The 26,645-nt window shown below is 34.7% G+C and overlaps 1 pseudogene; it reads right to left on the minus strand.

Annotated features, from left to right (window-relative positions):
* Nucleotides 1–7,467: 7,467 nt before the first annotated feature.
* Nucleotides 7,468–14,249, minus strand: LOC126604016 (uncharacterized; annotated as a pseudogene).
* Between the last annotated feature and the right edge of the window lie 12,396 nt (nucleotides 14,250–26,645).

The raw sequence follows: 26,645 nt of genomic DNA on the forward strand, positions 1-26,645 counted from the left end.
AATAGGACCATCCATACCCTTGTTCTTGAAGCATAGTAAAGCATAATTTAGAAGGATTTCCTTTTGTTGAACTCTTGCAGAAAAACAAGTGTGGGGGAAGTGATTATTGTGTGTGTGTGCGCCAAAGTCCTTAATAAGGCACGGGTAGAAAAGAAAAAGAAAAAAAGAAACATTCGTGGAAAATAGAATGAAAAGAAGAAAAGTTGTGAAAAGAGTGAAAAAGAGTTGAAAAATATGTGAAAAAAGAGCTCTAAAGTGTTGTTTGTTGAAGAAATGGTCCAAAACATTGAATTCGGCCCTAAGTGTTGCTTGAATCTTCCCTTTGTGTTTAAAAGTTAATTTCTGCATTATTAAGTGAATTCCGAGTGTCTATTTCATTACTTTGCTTGCTATTGCTTTCAGAACGTTTGTTATCCTTATCCTTTCTTTGTTAGCCATTACCCTTAAACCCCGTTACAACCCTTAACTTTATCTTGAGTGTTATGCGTTTCAATATGTGGAGTTTGGAATTGGTTTGAGCATATGGTGTCACTGGTTCTTACATCCAAGTAGTAGCATTCCATTCATGAGATCATATCTAAACATGCTGAATAACTCCAGAAAATTGCCCTATTTGTTATACATATATGTGAGTGTTTGTTTTCATGTTTACATCAATCTTCTCACATATAACTAGTGTAGGGTGTGTAGTCAGAAAATGTGTGTGAAAATAGAGAGTATCTTGTAAGGAATTAAGTAAATTCTCTAAGGCATGTTACTACATTCAAAACATCGTTTTAATTGGTTAATTGTGAACTAGTAAGCGGTGACTATAAGTATGTGCTCAAGTGTAAGGATGACCAAAATCTGTGGGAATGATGATTTTTAACATGTCATGTTTCATTAAAAATCCCTGAGGCAATTGTTGGAAGGTCTAGGTTGTGTTTTGTTTTGTTTTGTTTTGTTTGTTTTGTTTTGCTCGAGGACTAGCAAAAGCTAAGTGTGGGGGAATTTGATAGGAGCATATTTATGCGACTTAGTTAGCTTGTTTCTTGGCATTTATGTTGTTAGTTCATAGTTATTTTAGTATTTTACGCTATTTTCATGTGTTTGTAGGTCCAAAGGGTTAATATGGCAAAGAAGTGCATTTTGGAGCATTTTGGAGCATTTTTTGGCATGGAATGGATGACATATGCTTGGAGCAAAAGGAATGGACGAAATTTGAAGTTTGTGCATCATCCTCTCCCTATAAATAATCATTTTAGCACACTCATTTCACCCAACACATCCATTCACCTACCATTACATCCACTCATTACCAAACACTCATCCACTACACCCATTACATCCACTCATTACCAAACATCCATCCACTACACCCATTACATCCACTCATTACCACAACCCACTACACCTATTACATCCACTCATTACCAAACATCCACCCACTACACCCATTACATCCACTCATTACCAAACACTACTCATTACCAAACACTACTCATTACCAAACATTCATCCACTACACCCATTACATCCACTCATTACCAAACATCCATCCACTACACCCATTACATCCACTCATTACCAAACACTACTCATTACCAAACATTCATCCACTACACCCATTACATCCACTCATTACCAAACATCCATCCACTACACCCATTCATTACCAAACATCCATCCACTACACCCATTACATCCACTCATTACCAAACATCCATCCACTACACCCATTACATCCACTCATTACCAAACACTCATCCACTACACCCATTACATCCACTCATTACCAAACATCCACCCACTACACCTATTACATCCACTCATTACCACAACACTCACCCACTACACCCATTACATCCACTCATTACAACTCCATACACTCCTCTCCCTAGCCTATAAATACATCCAAAAATCCCAAAACACAAATCCATTCATCTAGCCATACTACATCTCACCAATCCATACACTTTCATCTCTTAGCCGTGCAAATCCATTCCATCCATATATCCATTTAGCCACTCCCCTTTCTTGTGCCGCAACAAGGTGGTGAAAAAAGAAGGTCCTTGGCGTTTCAAGCTTGAAGATTGGAGCGTTTTAGGTGTAATTCGTTCTTGCTTTCAATGTCTACTTTGTTATTTTCTGATTTTGCAACTATGAGTGGCTAAACCCCTATTTAGTTAGGGGGAAGTTTGAAGCCATGAACATGCTTGAGAAATGAATTGATTTCTTCCAATTGTGATTTGATAAGTTGTGATTGCAATTCAATTATATATTTTATTCATAACTAATTCTTGTATGTTTATTAAGGATGCATACTTAGTTTTAATGCATGAATTAGATGCTAAAATATAAATGAGTTTCACCTAATCGTTACAAGTTTATATTCATGAGTAGTGAAGGTTGTTTATCACAATCGTGTTAATTGAATTTTTGGCAAATGTATCATGCATTCATAGTTATAATTGCCTCATCAACACTTATGATTTTCATTGAATGTAATGATGTCTGATTGTATCTCTATTATGCATTCATATAGGGGACTTTTAGAGAATGATTTGGGTTGTCACATGCATTCATCCAATTCAATGAGTAAAGGAAAATCCGACGGTTAATTTGTGCATCACGGTTAATCTGGGGTGTTAAGTATCATAGTTTATTGAAAAACAATTGGAAATCGATTCATGTACAAGTGTGTCATGTGTGAAGAACGGACCTCTAACTAATCCATCCATCATTTTATTTCTCAAATTCATTTTATAATTTGCCTAGTTTAATAACATGCTTGTTTATTTCAAATTCATCCAAATCAAAACCCCAATTTTACTTTCTTGTTCCAAAGTGTTTAAAATCTGTTTTGTTTGTGTTTTAGAGTGTTTTGATTTAAGTCAAAACACTAAATTCGTCCAAAGTTATGTTAGAGTCAAATCTGCCCAGTTTGTGTTTTTAGGCAGTTTTGAGTGTTTTTAAGTTGTTTTGAGTCTTTAGAATCTATTTTGAGTCCCTTGAGTCTATTCAAACGTTTTTAACTTTGTTTTTATGTTTTTGAGTAAGTTTAGAGGTTTTAGCAAGCCCTCTTAATCCCCGGTTTAGAACGATCCCTACTTGCATTTATACTACAATTTGACAACAAGAGGGTTTAATTTAAGTGCTTAACTTTCATCGCATCATTTAATCACTAATATCTCCACTAAATGAGGAAAAGTACATCAAGTACGTAAAAGGAAAAATTCAAAAATTATTTTAATTTAAAGAAAATACACCAATGACATGTAATTTAACTTAAGAGAGAATGTTATGGTGATTATTGGTCAAAGCACTTTAATCAAATCTGAAAAAGTCACAGATGTTTAATTTAAATGATATACAAAAATTGCAAGGGATTCTAATTTTATTTATGTAAAATTACGTATATTTATTTTATCCCCCAACCCATTCCTCCCCATTGGAGCCAAGCCCTTCTTCCCCAACCTTCCCAGACCTGTCCCACCCACCATTCCAACCCTGCCACATTGTCCATCCCCCATCCTAATATTTTCAATCCCCTTCCCCGTAAAAATTCATATATATATATATATATATATATATATATATATATCACAATACTTCACAAATAAATCACAAATTCACAAATTTAAATGTATAAGTCACAAATAAATCACAAATTCACAAATTTAAATGTATAAGTCACAAATAAATCACAAATTCACAAATTTAAACATGAAAAAAATTTATAAAACAAATTTTAATTCAAAATAAGTGGGGAAATCATACCTTTGTGAGAGTTTGGGAGTTGAAGAGAGGTCGAAATAGATGGTGAGTGTGAGAGCTAAGGGGAGAGACGAGTTTGCAGTAAGGGATTTTGGAGAGAGAGATAGAATGAAAGCTATTGTAGGAAGAAGAAAGACTTGACCTGATATAAAGCAGCAGGCCTTTGCCCAACAAACCATTTCGTCGGACAAGGGTTTTTAATTTTTACACGTTGATAGTAAAGGTTTGCCTGATGAACCAGTTAGTTAGGCAAGTCTTTGATTAAAAAATCCTGCAAATGAAAATAGGGTTCCCTAATCCCTTAAAGTTTGCTTTTGGTGGTTTTTGGCGTATGCAATGTCGTTCTATATTCAAATAAGTTTGACTGCTTGACTATGGAACTTAGTTTCATAAACTGCGTATCCTGTTAAAACAATATATTTAACAAACACTTGTAGTTTATTTTATACTTCTATTAAGTATAATGTATCATTTTGTGGTAACCACAATTGTAAATGTTGTAAATTGATGATCGGGTCCGTTCATTGTATTCTTCTAGGGTCAAGGAGTGTAGTTGTAAAAAATAATCAAATCAAAGCTAAAATAATCGTTAAATCGTGATTATACTATTTTAACAGTCGAAAGATTTCTTCTCGTTACCTACTTCATGAAAGTTTGTTTTGTTGATTTTTAGCGTACACAATCTCGTAGTATATACACAATACATTGATGGTTAGATTGTTCAAATTAATTTTGGCGGCTGCAAAAATTCTCGAAGGAATTGAATGTGTGAAAATGTCCTAAACCCTTGCCCGACGAATTTATAAACTTTGCCGAACAAACCCTAAACCCTAAACTTCAAATAATAAAATAAAGATTTGCTCAATGAATATTTCGCACAGATCCATAAGACAATGAAGATTAACCTGACGAAACTATCGCTGTTCTATGAGACGAAACGTTAAAAATTTTCATTTTAAAACATGAAGATGAATGAACCATTGTGAACTTAAATAAAATTATTAGAATTCTTTATTCAACACACAATTTTCATCACAATGGATTACACATAATGTTATAACAGTGAACCTTCAATCACTATTGGTATACTCTTCCTTTTCCTATCCTCTTTGATATCGCTTTCAAAATTTGAGTCATTGGTGTTATCATCAAGTAAGGAATTCAACTGAATTGGTGGTAGGGGCCCGATGTCAATAGATATTGTATATATTTCAAATGGGGAACAATTGACATCTTGAATTTTCTCGGTAAACATTTTGGTCATCGTCATCCTATTATGGGTTTGGCAAGTCCCAACTATTTTTATATTGTATAAATTGAACTACTTTCAAACCACCCCTCGCCTTTGGATCATTGAGGTAGAATACTTGTTTCGCAGTATTGGCCAGGATGTAAGGATTGTCCTCAAAACAACGGGTGTTTGTGTTGACAAATAACAAGTACATATCTCAAATGACACTGCATGTTGTCTAAGTTTGTATCATACCAATGACACTTCCTTGCAGTTTATGTATAACAATTGAACCACACTTATAAGTTTGTCGAAGAAAAAACTATTTGCATTTACCCCTGGGAAACACCACTATTTTGAGTGCACAATTTAGTCTTATTAAGCTGTCAAAATTTTAACTCCGTTCACTTGACAACCAGAGTTCATTTCGGCTATAACTGGACAACATGCCATTTGCAATAATTCTTCTTCAACCAAGGAGCACAATTTGTCTTCTCTTAACTATCGCATCTAGTAATTTCCAAATACCAATGTATATGTAAGTTTTTCAATAGACAAAATCAAATTAATTTAAAAAAAAATACATGATGGGCAAACTAATGTGGAAATAATTGTCTGTCCATTTCAACCCAATTTGAAGGATATTGGAACTTTATCAATGCCTTATGTTGTTCGTGGAATGGCTACTTTCATCATAGTTGTTTAATATGGACCTATAAGTCACCTCCAAGTCGTCTTCTTTGAATGGTTCAGACAAAGACCCTTTGATGAATGAACATGCAAGTTGAGCAAAGACGTATAGTTTTTTGACCCGTTCACCCCCCAAAAATTTTGCGGCTGCTTGTTGAAGAAAGTTTCAACATTCTGGACGTACCTTGCACAAAAAGTAAACGATTCTTGTAATCGATCGCCTCTGTTATGGATCCTTAGGGTTGCGCCTTGTGGACGAACCACTTGTAGCCGCCCAGTAGCCTGAAAAATACTAACATTAGGACAAATTTTAATTTCAATAGCTAGATAAAGAATATTAACAAACGTATTGACAAGATTACCTCTCAATTGGATACATTCAATGATTATGCATCGGCTCAACAACCTTTGCCTCATATGATGGATGCATCATTACGTGAACCATACTCATGACAAAACCTAAATGTTAACCAGATTTGCCCTACAAATGTCTTTTTTTATTGGGTAAAGTCACTTGACCCGACAAAATGTGATTTATTGGGCAAATGGAATTTTTCCGGTGGTGTATTTTCATTCAAATAAATAATTTAATTATAATAATGAAATTTTTTAAACAAAGACAAAACCTCATCACATATGAGGATGCGCATGCATCGAGTGACATGCATATAGACATAGGTACTTTATTTGATCTTCGATGTTGAGTTAGAGAGATTTTCTTGAAAGTAAAAAAGGAGGACAAATTGTTTTTGATTCCAAACACAAATTTATTATCCTTTTCGATCATGTAAACAACATTACCTTAAGATAGTACAGCTCGCATTATGGTTTATCATTTCTCATTTAGCTTCTTGCATTATGAAATGGATGACTTGTAATTTTCTTATGCTTACATTACACTAGCCTCTCTAACGTGCGTGCGAAATGCATTTTTGCATCACGGGCACTATGTGCCCCAAAGATGTGTTGTTTTAGATATTCTAATATTTCTTAAGTGATTATTTTAAAAATTGTGGGGGTGTGTCCATCACAACAATATCTTAATATTTTCAATCATCTAACTTAGTATTTTTTGCACCCACCCATTGTACATGAAATATGAAATTTATGAATTGCACACTAACCATTCCACATTTTTTTTGCTTGCTGATTATTATGGTGTCATTTTTTTGTTTGGTTGATAGAATTTGGTTTCACGAACTAAACTATGCTTGGTCATTATTATCACTTTGGTAATTATTGATTAACAAAAAAAAATTAAGTTAATCAGTGTAGTTAGAATGCTCTTATATCTATCAGCATCGTTTTACCCCTATATATTACACATGAAGAAATTCAAGAGTTAGGTTACTTAAAATCAAGAGTTGAGTTCCTTAGTCAATAAGGGATTAAAAATGGTGGACTTCATTTTTGTTTACTATGATAATGGTGTTATTGTTATGCATGCCATATTGTCATATTGCCACGTTCGTTGAAGAATTTAGCAGTATATATTCCTTCCAATTTGCACATATGTGAGTAATCTCTCATACAATTTTTACTATTTTTCCTTTAAAACAACAACGAAGATAAAATGGGAAAACATAAACTATTAAAAAAAATGAAAATATGACATGTAATTTCATTTCTAAATACATGCTGATAACATTTAATGTCCTTAAATCAAAATTTTCAGATTCATAAGTTTTCAATAAAAGTTATAGGCTAGTTAGGGATGAACTCCTAATATATGAAGCAACACAAAATATGGACAACATGTACATATGTAAACATAGCGTCTACGTGTGAAATCATAGCCATGCTTGTCATCCATTAGCTTGGACTTGATGTTTTAGATTTTCATGGTTAATCTGCAAACAATGAGGATAAAATAAGAAGTCTAACTATAATGCGCAATCCCAAATATAAAGGTTGTAAGTAATTTAACCTAAATACCTTTAACCTTGACAATTTTCTCATGGCAATACTTTCACTCCAGTTACTTTTACACTATGTTTAGATGGAGAATTTCTAAATTTTCAGAGAATTTTAAATGATGGGAATTACAATTCCCAGTAATTGAAATCCTGTTAATTGAAATTTCATTGTTTGAATGTTAGATACATAGAAATTGCAAAATGAAGGGAAATACAAATTTCATTGTTTGGATATTCCCTAGAATTTGTATTCCATAGAAGAATACAAATTTGAAAAAAAAAGAAAAATATTCAAATGTTAACAAAGTCATCAAACCCCCAAGATTGGGGCTGCCAAACTCGCACTAAAGGGTAACAAAGTCATCAATGTTCACTTGCAAATGTCAACCAACATTTGTGACATGCAAGACTTTTATTCTAACTAATGTCTTACTAAAAAACAGTAAAATGAGAAACATAATGAAAACAATCTTATGCGCCTCGTGAAGTAAGCAATAATACCATATTCTTTTTCTTCTCACTTGGGAGAGTCTTCAACATGAGAAATTGCTTGTCATTTTCAATCAACCAAGCACATGCTTTGATTTGTTCTTCTTCGTTGAGATCTGGAATTGCATTTACTTCATCATATACCTCTTTTGGATCAAGTTTCTTTGTGTATGTGGAAATATAGTCTTGAAAGGATGATGCCATCTTGGCAAGTGAATCTGCAATCACATCTTTAGGGGTGGTTGATTTTCTTTTTGTATAAGGCACATCAACAAAACTTGCTGCCTTTATCTTGCTTTGAGTTTTTTGACCATTGGCTGAAGTAGGTGAAATCTCATTAATAATTTCAGTATCTTCTAAACCTTGTGCATCACCAAACAAAACTATATGATCAGGTTCATTATGTGGAGGAGTCATAATCTCAACGGCTTCTACCCCTGTTTCAGCACCCTCACCCGTGGCTCTATCTTTGCCACATAAATCCATTATATGATCCCAGTTTGGAATGACCTTCCAACGAAAGCTTTTAGCACCAGCATGTGACTACCAATCAAAACATAAAAAATCAAAAAGCAAAACATAAGTATAAGAACAATTAAAAGAATTTCACATACAGAAAAGAAAAATAATGAATTTGTTACCTTCACATACTCTTGCTAGGCAGGGTCTTCATCTACACTTATCATCTTTTTGGTTGCATCCCAATTAAATCCACTTTGACTTAGTATATCACTCACTATTGCATAAAACTTTTTCCAAGACTTCACACGATTTTGAATGTTATCAACAGTTATATGAATATCATATTGAGCAGATAATATGGCTGCAGCAGAATTATAAGCAGCTGTCTTCCAACCACCATCTCATTTGGTTCACAATCTTCGTTCTTCGTGAAGAATGTCAGCCAAAGCACGTTCCATATCTACATTCCATCTAAAATAATTATTTTCCTCTCCTTCATTTTCAATTTCTTGGTCCTCTTTCTTTCTCCTTGGTTTTTGTTTGCACACTAGTTTTCTATCAGATCCTTCCATTGCTCCTAACACAAAAAATATATTATTCAGACGTTAAGTCACTCATAGACATATTCATAGTAACAATCCGAGTATCAACTCATATTTATACATTCATATAATTCACATAGAGCAAGCTAAATCTGAGATTTACATGTAAAATGCAGAAACAGGAAATTATGTGTTACTTATAGGGTACTAAAAACTGAGATTTACATGTAAAATGCAAAAACATATCTCAGTATTTTCCAAATAACAAGGAATTATCCTGCATTCTTATAATTCACATAGAACAAGCTAAATCTGCACCCGAAAATCGACTCTTTCTAATAACCTGCAGTTCATGATTTCACAAATAAATAGAATTGGCAATTTGGCAAACCTCCACACGCAACTTAGCACGACAGAAACATAAAAATTACATTTTTTTTTTCTTGAAGAACATGGGTTAAAAACACAGATTCTGAAAAAAGCCATCAGGCAGAAGCTATTTCCAGCTATTATAGAAACACCTATTTCTCAAATTCGAACCTTTTTCTTTTTCAAAATTTAGAATCTCTTACAGGTTCTCAACAAAGCTGTTTCCAGCTATTACAGAAACGGTCCACAAGTCCCAAAGGGGGATAAAAGAAAATGATTGCCTTGACTGAAGAAAACAGAAAAGTTAAAGAAATCTTTTAAACTCAAAATGCTACAACATACAATCTACACTGGTATCATTATCACTTCACAAATCATACAAGTAAAAGATTAAGATATCACTACCAACCACAAAATTACCAAAAAAGAAAAAGGAATCCAGGTGAATGGAGCTAATCCACTAAGCAGCAATTTATAAACTCTACTAGAGAAGAGGGGGAAGAAAAACAATACCGTTGACAGAGATCCACGCTGAGACTCCGGAAGAATCTCAAAATCCAATTCGGGAATATGTGGACATAAATGAAAGAGAATGCACAACTCAATACATTTTTGTTACCTTACAGAAAGAGATATTATAGACAATCCCACAAGCAATAAGAACAGACAAATTAATTTTAGTTTGACTAATTTTTTAGCTTTTTATTATCGCTCTTCTTGAACAAACAGAAACTGTAGCTCTTAAAAGTAATTCAAAATAGCATTATAAATCAAACATAACATGTTCAAGAAACACATAAAGCCATAGTATTCATATGAAATCCAAATTCACTATGACAATACAAAGTAAAAGCAACTAATTTTCCATTAGGAATTATTGGCAGCTCTCTGAGCTTGATAATCTAGGAACATCTGCAATGCCAATGTATCACGAAACGCTGTCCATTCGACTATAGCTTGAACAGATGTAAAGCCTTCCCATCCAGGTAACACATAAAAAATCTTAAAATTGGACTACAAACTCCTAACATATTAATGGATATATCACCCTTTCTATCTCGATATCTTGGTCTTTCCTCGGCCGTTATTGTTACTAGTATGAGAGTTCCATCAAGTGCTCCAAGACAATTCTAAATATACATGTCATACAAATGAAAAAAAAAAAGAAGCTAAGTCTAAAAAGCTAATGAAGATATCAAACGAAGACATTTTTTTGGTATAGTTGTTGATTGATTACCTCAAATCACCGCCACTTCTCTCTTTCAGAATTGCCAATAACACATGGCTGATATTTCACATATTCTTGACTTATTTTCATCATTGCATGCAACACATTGTGAAATTGCTGACTAATTGTTTCCTTGGAACGATAATAATGAAAACCGATGACTCTAAACTTTAAGTTGTGGACAAGTATATTAAAAAAAATTGCAACATATTCTTCAATGGACACATTTCTCGTGCGAACTAATCCACCAATCCCTTGTAAAATTTCACATAACTGCTTAAATGCACTCTTGCTAACTCGTAATTGTTCAATGCAAGTTGAATCTTTTCCATCGAACAATCGACCGAGGAAAGATTGTCTTTCTTGATCCCAATCTTTTGAAGGTTCTTTGAGAAGAACACTCGTACTACACCAATGCATGACCATGACAATAATATATAGAATTGTACTAACAATAATTTTCCTTTTTTTCCTATTTTCCTCTTCATTTATAGCACGCTTTCGCTTTAACCTCGTTAGCATGTCTACAACATCAGTATTTTCCATACCTGTTTGAATATATGAACAAAGATATATTGTGACATGCAACAATAGTTATGAGATATGCAAAAAAAAAAAAAAAAAAAAAAAAAAAAAAAAAAAAAAAAGAAAAGTAGCCATACAAGTCACATTCAAATCAAGGAATTTTCTAAATTAACACCAAAGGCCATCAAAATCATCATTTTCAATCTTTCAATTACAGCTTCTATAAATCAAGGAACTTTCTAAATTAACACCAAATCATCAAAATCAAGGAAATTGCAGTTTGATATCACAATTCAATCGGATAAATTTCATAGAATTAGCGTTCACTACTCTTTGGCTTGTGTTATACTTGTAGATTGAACATGTATACTTTACTTAACCATACCTATGATTTGCTATTAAAGGAGGATGAGGAGGCTACAAACAGGGCGGATGATTGGCTAACTTCAACTATTCAAGCGCTAAAGAAGGCATCACCAATGAGTTTGAAGATTTCTTTGAGATCAGTATGTCTACTGTAGACCTTAAAATTGCAGTTAGTTAATTCTAGCATATCGAAATTATATATGATTAGTTTGTGTATGGTTTGACAAGACGATTACACTATGATTCTTGATTTGAGTTGTTTCCCAGATAAGGTTACAGACCTAATACATAATTCAATCGGATAAAAAAATTAATAAGCACACCAAGCATATGACTATCAGCAAAATTCACAATTACTATAAAGAGTATACCCAAATAGCTTAAAATAATTCAAGAAAGAAGAGAGAAGAGGTTGACCTAGAATGAAGGAAGAAGATGAAGCACGACTGAGAATCCCTTCAAAGATTGGTGACAGAGTGAACCATTTTTATTGTGAATTTTGGCACTAATCATCCCAATTTGGTGCCCTAATCATGAAATTTGGCGTGCAAGATTTCCATCCGATGGATTTAGGATTCTCTCCGTTGTTGGAATTGTGAAATTCCACCTATTTAGACAGAAATTAAAGCCGGTATTCTTCATCCCCAATTTCCCCTTTTTCCCCTTAGAAGTTGGCATTTCTCGCGCTGCAAGGTTCCCAAACGAGGGAAAACTGCTTTCCCATCCCAAATTCCCTAGTTTAAGTGAAATTTTGTTTTATTTTACCGTATCCAAACAGAGTGTTAGAATACTGAAAGATAAATAATTTGTCAAGTTTGAGGTAACAAATTGTTATCATGTTTACAAAATTAAATAGTAAGAAATGTTACCTTAATCTTGTACTTCAACCTTTGTACTTTGAGACCGGTGTGATGCTTGTAAAACTGACAAAAAATGCAATTTTATTTCTATTTGAAAATTGAATGCAATTTGTGTCACATCCCGACCCGGGTCCCCATCACATCTTGGGTTCAACTCCATCGTAGCACTGGCCTGGGTCCCCATCACATCTCGGGTTCAACTCCACCGTAGCATGACATTGTCCGATTTGGGCCCCGACCGCCCTCACGGTTTTGTTTCTGGGAACTCACATGAGAACTTCCTAATGGGTCACCCATCTTGGGATTGCTCTCATGCGAACTCACTTAACTTTGGAGTTCCGATGGAACCAGAAGCCAGTGAGCTTCCAAAAGGCCTCGTGTTAGGTAGAGATGTGAATATACATATAAGGCTTACAGGATCCTCTCCCCTAGACGATGTGGGATGTTACAATCCACTCCCCTCAGGGGCCCGACATCCTCGTCAACACACTTCCGGCCAGAGATTGGCTCTGATACCAAATTGTCACATCCCGGCCTGGGCCCCCACCATATCCCTAGCTCGACTTCGTCGTAGCACGATATTGTCCGCTTTGGGCCTCGACCACGCCCTCACGATTTTGTTTCTGGGAACTCATAAGAGAACTTCCCAGTGGGTCACCCATCATGGGATTGCTCTCGCGTGAACTCGCTTAACTTCAAAGTTCCGATAGAACCCAAAGCCAGTGAGCTCCCAAAAGGCCTCGTGCTAGGTAAAGATGGGAATATACATATAAGGCTTAGAAAATCCACTCCCCTGAGCGATGTGGGATGTTACAATTTGAATTTATAGTATACATCCGTATGAAAATAAGAGAAGACTTACTGTATTTGTAAAAGTTGTTTGGTCACTATTAATCTTTTTCCTACACTCATAATTTTATTTTTTTTATAATTTGAGATAATTAATTTGTAGATACTCACTAATGAGTTTCTTTTAATGAAAAAATAAAATAAAATTCATCTATACAAAATAGAAATTTTCAAGCAGAGAAAAGCGAAGTACTTCTCATTATAATGAATTTTAAACACAGTAGCAAAATTAAACAAAGTAGCAAAACCTGTGAAATAAAAAAACAATTCATACGCAAATAAAATGAAGTATTTACCTATTTTTTTAACAAATTTTATTTTATTAGCCCCCCTCTCTCTGTTCAATCACAAAACAGAAACTTAAAATTCGTTTTCTATGTCAGAGGTTAATTTACCTATTTATTTTGCTACTTTCATTATAATAAGGTATCTTTAATTTTATTTGCGTATGAATTGTTTTTTTATCACAGATTTTGCTACTTTGTTTAAAATTCATTATAATGAGAAGCACTTTGCTTTTCTCTGCTTGAAAATTTCTATATTTTCTTCTGTATAGATGAAATTTATTTTATTTTTTCATTATAATTGAGATAATTAATTTGTGGAATGATATAGAGAATGCTATTAAAAATAAATATGTAAGAAATGATGTTGTACCTAATTTGTTGGATTTTATTCCAAATACGTATGATGTGAGGAGTTGAGGAGTTGTTGAAGGTTTTAATTCTTCTACAGCATTTTTCATGCGCCACCTATATATTGAAGGTATATATAATGTTAGAATTTCTTGTAACAAATTTAATAAAGAATTTATAATACATACTGCTCATGCTTCTTCTTTTTCCACTCTTTGAGAATCAGTTGGTTTAGATCAGTAGTGTTTACTCCAATAGATATCTCCCAACCAGGTGTAAAAATAGTGACACGTCTATATGGGATCTTATCAATAGGTAGTTCATTCTTCATTTTTTGTGTGGGTATTCTTGTAAATATCTTGAGAATGAAAACAAATAATTTTTTTTAATTACCATAGCACATGAATGACACATTAAGATAATCAAAATTGAAACTAATAATCTGACCAAATTCAAAATAGTAAAAAATTACTTCAATTTCCTCTAAATTTCCTCTTTCTGTACTTCCGAAGTTACCCAAAAAACTTCACAGTAAAAAAGGGAAAATCAAAGACCCAAATTTTAAGTCCGCAAACTGATAAAATCTTACTTATACAACAAAACCCACCCCAAATGCTAAAAACGAAGACTTGGGTCACCATCTCGAGTACAAAGTCGGGAATTTTCGAGACTCCAAAGGGTGAAATCGGCATTTTATTGCCATGAAAAAAAAAACCCAAAAAATTATGGCGGCAGACAAGGGTGGAGTAACAGTGAAGAAAAATTTCAAAGAGAGAAAAGGATAAAAATTTTAAAAACGCGCAATGAAGATTTCAAAGGAAGAAATTAAAAAAACTAAAATTGACTTAGAAATGCTAAATACAAACTCATATATACATTCTCAAAGCTTCAAAGCTGCAGTAGAATGTATCAAATTTATCACCTAAACCTAGAAACTGAAAAGGCAAATTTAGATTGAGATTTACCCAAATTTACTCAAACCTTTGAACTTTGGAGCCTAATAGAATCGTCTTGACCCTATAACAAAAAGGAGAGAGAAATAATAAGAAAATTGAAATAAAAAGCACCAAGATTTCATAGAAGATGGATATGAATGGTTGGCAAAAGCCTTTTGAGTCAAGAATCTCACCAAATTAATTCAAATAGCATTGCATGCGAAGAAGGCAGAGCCAAAAAATGGGGAGTATAAGATTCGGCCACATAAGCGGAGGAGATGGGGAGTACATATAATAATACTGTAGCCAAAATGGAAAAAATGGGAATGTATGTGGGAACTGAGAAGTTACAACTTGGTAGTGGGAGAACTTCACCGTTTTTTTAAAACTGACGACAACTTCTACCCTTTTTCTCCCATGTTGTTTCATATATATATTTTAAATATAATTTTGTTAGATATTAATATCTCCTCCTAAAATGGAGGAGATGCGTTCATGTTTTAACAAATTTTAATATACCCTTGGGATTTTTATATGTATTTTTTCTGTCAGTTTTGATTTTTTTTTTGTTTGGAGGACTTTTTAGTCTAAATTTTTTTGGTGAAGCCTTGAGACACCAAACTCTCTGCCTTTCTAATATGCTTACATTACATGCATGATAGATTACATAAAACTTTCCTTTTAATTGAGCTACAGTGTCAATGACGTTAATATTTTTTTTCTTTACCTTATTGATAAACGGGTGATGCACATTTTGAACTAAAACTTTTCTAACGTTGAATTGAAAAGAAAAGTAATACTTTACTAAACTTATAAACCATTAGGAAATAAGCCTCATTTTGAGGTATATGATTTTTTTATATTTTTAACAAACGATATTATTTGAACGAAAGAGGTGGGGGAGTGGGCTTAATCTCACAATGAGCTAGCAATAAAGTGGTTCAAATTCCCCTTTGATAAATATCGAACTTAAGACCTCTCACGTACAAGTGAAAATGAATATAACTAAACTGTAATACTAAGTAATTGACGTATATGATTTGATTGAATTATTAATTTAGATTGGATTAAACTTGTAAAAAATGTGAATTGGGCTTGAACATCTGTGCTAGTGATTTGGGATTCAGAAAGTGTCGTTTTTTGGGGTGCATGTGAAGCCAAGGCCGAAAACAACGAACTTAACCCTACATCATTGGGGTTTAGCTGAAATTGGGCATTGCACAGCCTAGTTAGTTGGCAAAACAGTTCGACTTCATTTTGGGCATGTCTTGGTGTGCTTGTATTTGAGTAATATCTGAATCTGGGTTAAGATTTTGGGCCGTATATTTATGTCTGTCTCCATTCAAGAGAAATCTGAAATTCCACAATAGGTAGATACTTTTTAAATTTCTTTATCATTAAAAATGGGAGTAGATAGTGACCACCGCCGAAGCACCACATACATGTACAAGGTATAATTGTACAGAATATTGTTCCTAAAAATATCTCATTGTTTTCTTTCCGTTTATTGACTTGCATGGATCCCACTAAATTCTCCAGGCATAAGTAATCCAATAGAAATAGGTCAAAACATGTTATATACTAGCTCCCTTATACATTCATGTATTTAGCCTGCGCATCATCCATTAACTTGCTCATGATATGGCATGTTTGCAGTGGGTCTGTGTACTGCGTAAAGTCTTTGCATACTTGCATGTGGCACTGCTTGACAGTATGATGCATCCTATGGTCCTAGTTAGCTTATCACAATCTCTGGTAGTGCTCAAACAATTTTCCATTTTCTTTTTTGGTAAAGCAAAAATCCATGGAAAACAGAAAAAAGAAGGGATAGGGTTTGCCAAGTAACCCCCACCCAAAACCCTAAACTCCAATAATGAACAATATGATCTACAAATATATTTTACCATTCATACTTCAACTTAAATTTAATCGTGGAAATTATAACTTTTTTGATAGCACCATGGAAATATTGCTTTGCTCTCAATTTTTTCTTAAAATGTAATAAGTAAGCTCTCATTTTTTTTTCAAAACTTTAGTTTCAACTTTAATTGTTCTAGTGATCAGAAAAGGACTTTGTAATTAAGAGGTAGTGTGCCAAAAAAGGGATGCTCATATGTTGTCCCAATAAAAGTTAAATAGTTAAATAGTGGGTGGTTTGGCCACTCATACATGGATTTGCATGGTTGTACGAATTAACCAATTTGACGTGAAGAGCCTTGGGTGCTAAATTAATCAATCATCGGAATCCCCCAACATCACATTTATGAGTTGTTAAATAAAGCATATCATTAACTTTATTGGATGTCTACATTCCAGTTAATCTCACTTCTACCAGAATGATTGGATATGTATTACGTGACGAGTGTTGTACAAATTGTTCTGCACCCTCCGAACTATACGTAAAATTTTCTCCAATGAGAATAGTTATGTTGTCTTGAATCTTTAGCAAATAGTAGGTAGAATTAGTAACCTTTTTTTTATCAGAAAGGTAGCATTAGTAACCATATATGTATATCTGCCACTGGACATTTTGGTTTCCTTTCACCAATCTTTCCTTCTCCGGACCCCACATTCGAAAGATATAAACATGATGGAGGTTGCTTTAAGAAGAATCCGAGGCATTATTCAGATTCAAGGAGCACTCAGCGACTAAGAAAGCCTATTATTTCTCTTAATTAGCAAGCATCCGAAATTTGTTTTAGGCTTCTAGCTAGCTAGCCTTTGGAACAAGCAAACAATTTGTAAAATGGCCAATTAAGAATATCAACAGAACTCATATAATTCTATGTCATTGTTTCCCTTTGGCCAGACCCTTTTGGGAAGCCTCTTCTAGCTAAGCTTTTCAATCCCGTAGAACATTCCATTTTTTTTTTTTTTGGGTGAAGAGAACATTCCAATTTTGAATGTCTGATTTGTCCCAAGAAATATACTGTTAGCTGGCCAACTTGTATTTCCTTCCACATACCAAAGAAAACATAAAGCAGAATTCCAAACTGAATATGGTGGAGATTATACGGCACCTTATTAAAAACAATAAGGTATCTGGTTCAAAATTACACTCCAAAGTTACATAATTATGATAAGGTTCAAGTTAATCACAAAGAATGACGTGATTATTACAATAACAAGGTTGGTAGTTACATTGTGGAGGTTCTAATACATTATAAAGGTAAGTTTTTGTACTTCATCATGTTACAACATGACGTCACCATACAAGGCACTACAAAAAAGAACCATTGTAGCGACAAAGAATTTTCGTCGCCTAACAGTTTAAGCAACGAAAACGTTCATCGGCACCTTCATTGTGAAAAGTGGTGAGTTCTAAGATAAGGTTATTACACCCTAGTCATTCAAAGTTACACTCCAAAGTTACATAATTATCTTAACGTTATGTTTAATTCCAAATGATGTTGGCGTTACTACAACAAATCATTTGTCTAATTCTCATTGCTCATGAGCTCGGGACCTACTCGTAACTTGAGCCCACCTCAAAGAACACCTCAATTCCATCTCGAGTTCTTGTTGAGTCATCTTTATTTTCTCGAGTGTCATATTTTTTTCTTGCCACCATATTACTAGGGCTGGGCAAACAAGTACAGGACCTGTAGGTCAAGGTGGGTATTGTCGATTCCAGGTAGGTTCGGGGCGAGGCCAAATTTGGTAGAGACAAAATAGGGCGGGGATATGGTATTTTCAGGGTGGGGCGATTTCATAATTTGAGAATCCCGGGGCCCCAAAACGATCCGTTCTACCATAACAATTGCTTTACTTTTTCAGTCCCCTTCCCCTACTCCCAGATTATCCCACTTTCTTTCACTGTTCTCGTTCTCTTCTCCTTCCCACCCCTCGATTGCGTCAACATCACAGCATCCACCAGGCATACCAAACGAGTCACGACTCACGAAATCACTTCACCATCAGAGAAGACGAAAATTGTGAAGCTTCAGATCGGAGAAGACGATGGGCTTAACTCGGCTGCTGACCACCCAATCTGGTCTGACTCTGCCGATTCCGCGTCGCTCTTGACTCGATCGACGACCTCATCACCACGATCTAAAACTAGACTGCCATGGCCGATGACAAGTCCATCAGCGTCGCGAATCTTTAGGTTATTCAGCTGGTCATATTACGGCTCAAGGACAAGTTCTTATACAGTAAGCCAGGTTCTGAAATTCTGTATGCAATTTCTAATTTTTGAGGAATATTAATCGGTATTTGAATCTAGTTGTTTGGTTGCAACGACGGTCTTGTCACTGGGGAAGATAACTTTGGTATTTTCCTTTCTATGCCAAGGAACACGACCATCAGTTTGTCCCTTCTGTGTTAACCTAAAAAAATTGTAATTGGACCCCCGTGGACCTGGTCCGAATTGGCCCATTTGAAACAGGTCAGGTTAGGTCTGATTCCAAAATTTGAAATCTCATTACTCACCTCGACCCGCCCCATTGCATTTTCATACAGGTCTAATCTGGTCCCTCCAAATTTTTGCCTGACCCGTCCCGTGCCCAACCCTACATATTACTTGAGAGATGTCTAGACTAGCTTAAGAGGGTCTCGGCCTATGAGATATAGACAAAAGGTTTGAATGCAATTAAAATCATAAGGTTAGTTAAAGTCATTCACAATGTTACTTAGTATTACGATCTAGTGGTATCCTTTTCATTTATGAGGGAGAGGTCTTAGGTTTGATTCTTGCCAAATGGCGAATTTGAATTAAATCATTATGGCTAGCCCATTATGATGCTTAGCATACTCTCTCACCCTCTTAGTGTAGATAGCCTTGGTAAGCGGGTCGTGTTTGTCGTGTTCGTGTCTTTTCATGTTGTATCAAACATGTTATCTTAACGGATTTAAAAACTTAAACTCAAACTCAAACCTGACCTGCTAAAACTAATGGGTTACCAGACTCGAACTAATTCAGCCAATAAGAATAATATATTTTTTCAATAATCAAATGAAAAAAATTATATTAAATTAATAAAAAAAAAACATTAGCATTTCTGTAAGTACTAGATTTGCAGTTGGGTTGTTTAGTGAATTTTTAAGTCTCAATTTAACCCTAAGTTTGTTTCTTTTGAGTTGTAAAATCTCCTACCTGACTAGTTGTTATGTATATATTTTTGAAGTTTCAGTTTTTCCCTTGTAAAATAAACAAAAGGGAAACTTTTGCAGTGTAGTACTACAGCTGAAGTTTCTAGTCATGCAGGTTTATATGAATATCATGAGTTAGGTTAAATGCATATATGTGTTTAGAAGGGTTTTGTTATTTTTGGGATGTGACAAGCTAAAGTGACGAGAGTATATACCAGCTACAAACATGCCTACAAGGATAAACGTGCCTAACAGACGTCAAGTTAACATCCCTAAAGGGTGTACCACTAGAATTGCAACTGATCACTTGATTTATAAGATTCACTTCCAGAGAAGATGGAGAACACGGCGCAAATGAACCATGCTCGATCATTGTCTCAATCGTTTCCATCTCATAGGATTAGTCCATATTATTCCTGAGACGTGAAGTTCTTGGTCAAGTATGCTAGTTTGAGTGGGATATGGAATTGAAATAAGATTATTATCAATGATGTTTCAATTATATGGCAACTATAAGGCAATTATAAGGCAACTACTGACATAAATAAAGCAACGATATCGAACTATGCTTTGTTGATTAGTGACAACATATAATTGATTGGCCAACTCAAATTACAATCCATGTTGAATTAGATTCCTTATCAAATTGGTGTTATGAACTATTGTTCCTACACTGCCTAAGGTAACGACCTTGAAAAATGAAAATATATAAATTAGTTATTTATGTTTATGATTATGGGGAGGAAATCGAAAATAAAATCGAATTAGGGTTATGAAATTCAAATGGGGAAAATTGTGAAATCTGTTTTCGAAATTTATCATAATTTACGTCGTATAACTTTATGATAAGTTGAAAAGACAAAAATGCCTTTAGTTGACCAAATGAAATTATACAGAGATGTATTTTAATCCTTATATGTTTCGTTGTATTTCTTGACATAATTGGATAGAGGACTATCCCATTAGTGTATAGGCGAAAGCCATTCGCCAAACGGAGTTTTAACGAAAGAGATATAAGTGATTAAAAGCAATGGCAAATTGGTCATTTGACCACAAATCTGGAATGCTCCAGATTTGTTGAAGAAATAATTTGGTTGCCATATGTGCGGCTGAGATGCGAAGAAGATAAAGGAAATGAGGGGGAGAGGGGCCAATGAGGGAGGAGGAAAGAGGGAGGAAACCAATGAGAGGAGAGGAATCTGAGAAAATGGGAGAGCACCAGATCCTCTCGACCTGGTTCCCGGTCAAAATTCTAATGGTTCCACACCAATTTTTCTCACCAATTTCATCGGATCTTCACCTAGAAATGTATCCTCGACCTTCCTTCCTCCAATTATACAAAAAATCTAAGTCAAATTGGCTCCAATTCGTGGAAAACGAACCCGAAAGTCTGATGGGTGCACGACGACAATCCGCCCATTTCAAAAGGATTTTTTTGTCAACCATCACCACCCTCATTTGTATTTGGAGTCCAGGAACAAATCCCAATCAACATTGGAGGTGGCGGAGTTGGATTTGACGTCGAATTGAACTACACATATTTTAAGGTTTTCCAGCGGATTGAAGGAATTTCAGAGGGTTTTCGGCCAAATTAGCCTTCGGTCCAGGTATGAAAATTTCTCCCTGCCCTGAAATCTACATACTTGTAAAATTTGGTAACTTTTGGAGTTTATCGGAAAAACTGGATTTCCGTTTGTCGAAAACCACCACTTGCGGCGGCACGTGGCCAGAGGGCCGATGCTGTCTTTTTAAGCTAATTTTGATATTCTGAATTCATATTTGATATGCAATTGGTGTAATTCATTTGTTTGAACCTAGTTTTGTGATTGTTAGTCGCTTGAATGATTTAGAAAATGGATTAGAAATGGATTGTGAACTATGATTGGCTTGATCCCTCCGAAGGGTACGTAGGTAGTCTAATGAGAAGTTAGATGCAGCCATAAAATAAACAAGATTAAATTTTAGTGAGAAATCGTCAAAGAAATAAATGTTAGAATGGTTATTAACATAAAGGGTAACTAGGACATTTTTGGCATACCACTAAATGTAAATTCTAAAATAAATTGGCGGGGTGTTATAGTAACCCTGCCGTGTTACAAATGGAAAAGGAAGCGTACTGAGATGAATGAAATAGTGCAATGTAATACACGTCTTATGGCACAAGGTTTCTCTTAAACGCATTGTGATTGTTTGCAACATACGAATGTGGTTATAGAATTTCTCCATGGGGATATTGACACGGAGATTTACATGTGAGTTCCCGAAGAATTACATGGACTGGTTCAAATAGTTCTATACTACATGACACCATTTCAATTCAAACGCTTTACGGATCGAAGCAATCTAGAAAGATGTGGTATACTCGACTAAGTGAATATTTAACTAGTCAGGGATATTAATAAACTATGCCCTTGCATGTTAAATTAAGAAGTCATATTCTGAAATGCTAGAGTTGCAGTTTATGTTTATAACATGAATCTCATTAAGACTCTGGAAGAGCTTGAGAAAAATGCCTCGTATGTGAAGACAGAATTAGAGATGAGGATCTTGGGAAAACTCGTTTATATCTTGACCTGAAGTTCGATCATTATTCTGACGGTATTCTGATCCACCAGTCGAACTACACCCTTAAGGTGTTACCTTTTAAGTATACCTATGATCATCCATACGCTAGATGCAATTGAGACCCTTGAAGCAGTTGTGGAACCCGAAGTTCCATTAGACATGACATTTCTTTCGTTATTAATCTATTGGTAAAACTGCAGCACGACGCCTACACATCGCCACTTAATTGGCATTAAAGATGTTTTTCCGCTATACTGTAGGTACTACAGATTTGAGCTTATCCCTGGTCCCGAGTAGATCCAATCCTTTGATCCTCTGAATGATGCTTACCTTATTTGTTATGTTGACGCAGGTTACTTGTCAAATCAGCACAAGCACGTTTCCCAAATGGTTATGTCTTTATTGTTAGGGATACCACAATATCTTGGAGGTCCACAAAATAGGCTTTAGTTGCAAATCTTCGAATCGTTCCAAGAATCATCGCACCCCACTACGCCACATGTGAAAAACATGGTTGAGAGCACTTGTTGAGCATATTCAAAGTACTTGTGGTTTTTCATTTATCGTGGAGTCCCAACGAAAATCTTTATAGAAAATCCTGCATGTATCGAAGACCAAGACATGATACATGAACTAAGTTAACGCCAAACATATTGCGTCTACATCACATCAGTAAAACATCAGAAGGTTGAAGTCACGCAAATCCAATCCCAAGACAAACTTGTCGATCTCTTCACCAAGGCACAACCAAAGTCTACCTTCCAGAAACCTATTCGAAGAATTGGTACGCGAAACTTTCTCAATTGCAATGCTTATAGTTCTCATTTGAAAGTTATGTCAAACTCAGGGAGAGTACCTAGAAGTATACTCAATTGACCTTAAGGTATTATTTTTCTCTACGACTAGGAGCATTTTTCCTACTGGATTTTTGCTGCTTGACTAGATTTTAATGAGGTACCTATCTTGGGCTGACCATACCCTTGTGTGCATTCTACTTGCGTCCTGAAGGCGTTTAGTTTTGACTTAATGCAACTTCTCACTTTTTTCCTTAGACTATGAGTTTTATCCTACCTAGGGTTTTTACTATAGAGATATTTTGTGAGTTTTACTACCTATGCATTCTTCCATTTATTTTTAGACTCGCATTCACTTATTGTGCCAACTAGATGAGATGACTTTATCAACTGTTTTTACATTTTCTTGAAGATCTGATGCGTCATCTACTTGAGTATTTACACACTCAAGGTGGAGTGTTGTGAATATATTTTATATTATATGTTTGTGTAAATCCGTAGTGGATTTAATTTGTATAATGTTTAATAAGATCTAAAAGATATTTCGTTGTACAAGTTGTATTACTTGAAGAGTAAGTTCTCTCTCCTTATTTTTTTTAGTATAAATAAAGGCACACGACATGAAGAACAACACACAGAATTTCTCAAAGTATTATGCATCTCTTTTGCGTACTCTCTTTTTCTTCAGTAAAGTAGGCATCAAATATCTAATATAAGTCCTAATTTTTTTAGTTTGGAAAATGAAAGGTCATAAAAAGAAAAAACAATCGAATAATAATGCATGGTAGGAGGGCATCCCCACTTATAGATTGTCACATGGGAGAAGGAGATTTTTATACTCCATACCTTATTATCATAGTCTCCTATGAATTATGGTGACATGATCGATCATAAGAACTGAAAAAGAGTCTTGGAGAGCTTAACCTTTCTATTCTAATTCCGGTCATGCATATGTTAGTTCATTATCGTATCAATCAACCTGCTATATTTGTTGGTACATTTAACTTGAATTCTTGAATTATACACATTATTCAATTCAACATTGGAGTTTGTTGTCGTCGAGTGCAGACATTGGAAATTTTTCTGACGTTTTGCCGTGCTTTTTTTTTTAATTAATACAATAATATTACATCCACTCCAGTATTGCAATTATGGAAAGAAAAAAAAACATTGTTGTGAAATATATTAAAGAAAAAAGTAAGGATACAATAAGTTAGAGGGCATGAAGCCATACCCTAACAAGAAGAAGAAAATTATTAGAAACAAAAAATCAATTAACAAACTTTTAAGAGAAACAAAAATTTGGAAACCCTAAAAGATTATAAGCAAAAGCCGCAGCTGCACACGGCGGACAAGGATCCCACCAATGAACCCCAACATGATCAACACCATAGTTTGCCAAACAATTTGCCACCTGATTTCCTTCACGATAAATGTGAGAAAACTGAACTTGCATGGAAGGAGGATGGAACAAAATTTTGCTCAATCAACTGATAAACGCCAAGGCACCTAAGAAGATATATTAGAAAGAACATGCACTGCTAAACAAGAATCACATTCAATCCAAAGAGAATGTCAACCGCTCTCCAAAGCCATATAAACAACATGAATAATAACTTTAAGTTTTGCCTCCAAGGCAATAGCAATGGCAAAAGATCTTGCGAAGCATCCAAGACAATGACCCAAGTGGTCACGGAAAATACCACCAAAACTAGCCATACTCAGAGAACCACAAGCTGCACTGTCAATGTTAACTTTAACTTCAAAAGAAAAAGGAGAAATCTAAATAACCTCATGAATTCTAGGTGCCCTTGAAGGCCTTCCACTCCAAGGGCTCTAAGAATTCAAAGCTCATCAACTGAATTTAACATAAAACCCATACCCAAAAATTCACCTCACCAATTGCAAGTGAATGCCATTAACCAACTGATCAACTGTAAACATTTTTTCTTCAAAACGGATTAAATTTCGAGCTTGTCAAAGTGCGTGAACATTAATAGGTTGTTACTTGTTAGTTTTGTAGACAGTACCTTTTCCCACTTCCTCATCCGATTTTTGTTCCTAGTGTTATTTTAGGGTACTTTTGGTTTTGGACAAGCAGAGCTTCTCTCCCTCCCTAACCTTTTTTTTAGTTCCCAGTTATATGACAAAAACAAACAAGAAAAACTAGCTCCTATATCAAAACAGCCGGAGATGTCCACTTCCGCTCCTTCACACCCCACCCATTCTCAAAGAGCCTGAACTTTTTCCTAGTTTATATCAATGTTTGAAATTTTTTTTTATATGCAATATTTTTGTGAAAGTATCCAAAAAATCAAAGAAAGATATGGACAGGGGCCAGGTGGAGCAAACTTCACCTCATATTGGAGAAACTTTTAAAATCGATAGATTTCGTCTATATTTCCGACATATCGGTTAAATATTAGAGAAACTCTTATATTTTGCCTAAACCAGTGTTTGACATTTTCTAAAGTTTCATTCTAAATTTCCATCATTTTCATCGAAGGCAACCGATATCGATATTATCCATCGATATTTCCACAAATTTATATATCGATATTTCCACCGATATCAATATTTTGAACAGTGGTTTATATATAGAGGTTGTTTAAGAATATGGATCCCCATTTTTATAAAAAGTTAGTTATTGTTTGTGAGATCAATTTGTAGTCTTTTACAACAATCCGATTCATTTATTTTTTAAGTCCTCATTCATAAATTTCATGCAAAAATTTAATTCAATCCAAAATTATTTAGGCAATCATGTCATGGACATTCATTGTTTCTTAAAAATACTATGTTTGTCAATTTCTTTTATCATAATTAGGTATCTTTATTAATTTTAATTTCATTAATCTTTGTAATAATGGTCTATAAAGTGATGTTAAAAATAAAATAAAAGGTTTGGATCGTTGAAACTTGAAATTCAATTTCTGGATTCTATAAATAATCCTAATTTTTGCAAAGTAAAAAAATAAAAATTGGGATATCTCGACTCAAGCAATATGGATATAAGTTTATTTCTCTCTCCCTCATGACGGACTCCTGGCTCCATATCTAAAGTCTGGAACCTCACATCTCGGGTCGTCGACCACACCACGATAGCATCCTCCTCTGACGCTTTCGCAATAGAGATATGGGGAATGGCAAGCGGAAGAAAGATGAGAGACAGAGAGAAAGTTTGAGAAATGACAGAGTGGATCCGTTAGAGCGTCGAGGGACAGCAAAACGGAAACGAAATGAGAATAAACTGTAAAGTTTATGAAAAGTACAACATAAAAAAAAACACCTAAAGTTGAAGGAAAGTAGAAATGAAATAATCAACGGTAAGCAATAATATAA

Source organism: Malus sylvestris, chromosome 1 (genome assembly GCF_916048215.2).
Source record: "Malus sylvestris chromosome 1, drMalSylv7.2, whole genome shotgun sequence".
Lineage (NCBI taxonomy): Eukaryota > Viridiplantae > Streptophyta > Magnoliopsida > Rosales > Rosaceae > Malus > Malus sylvestris.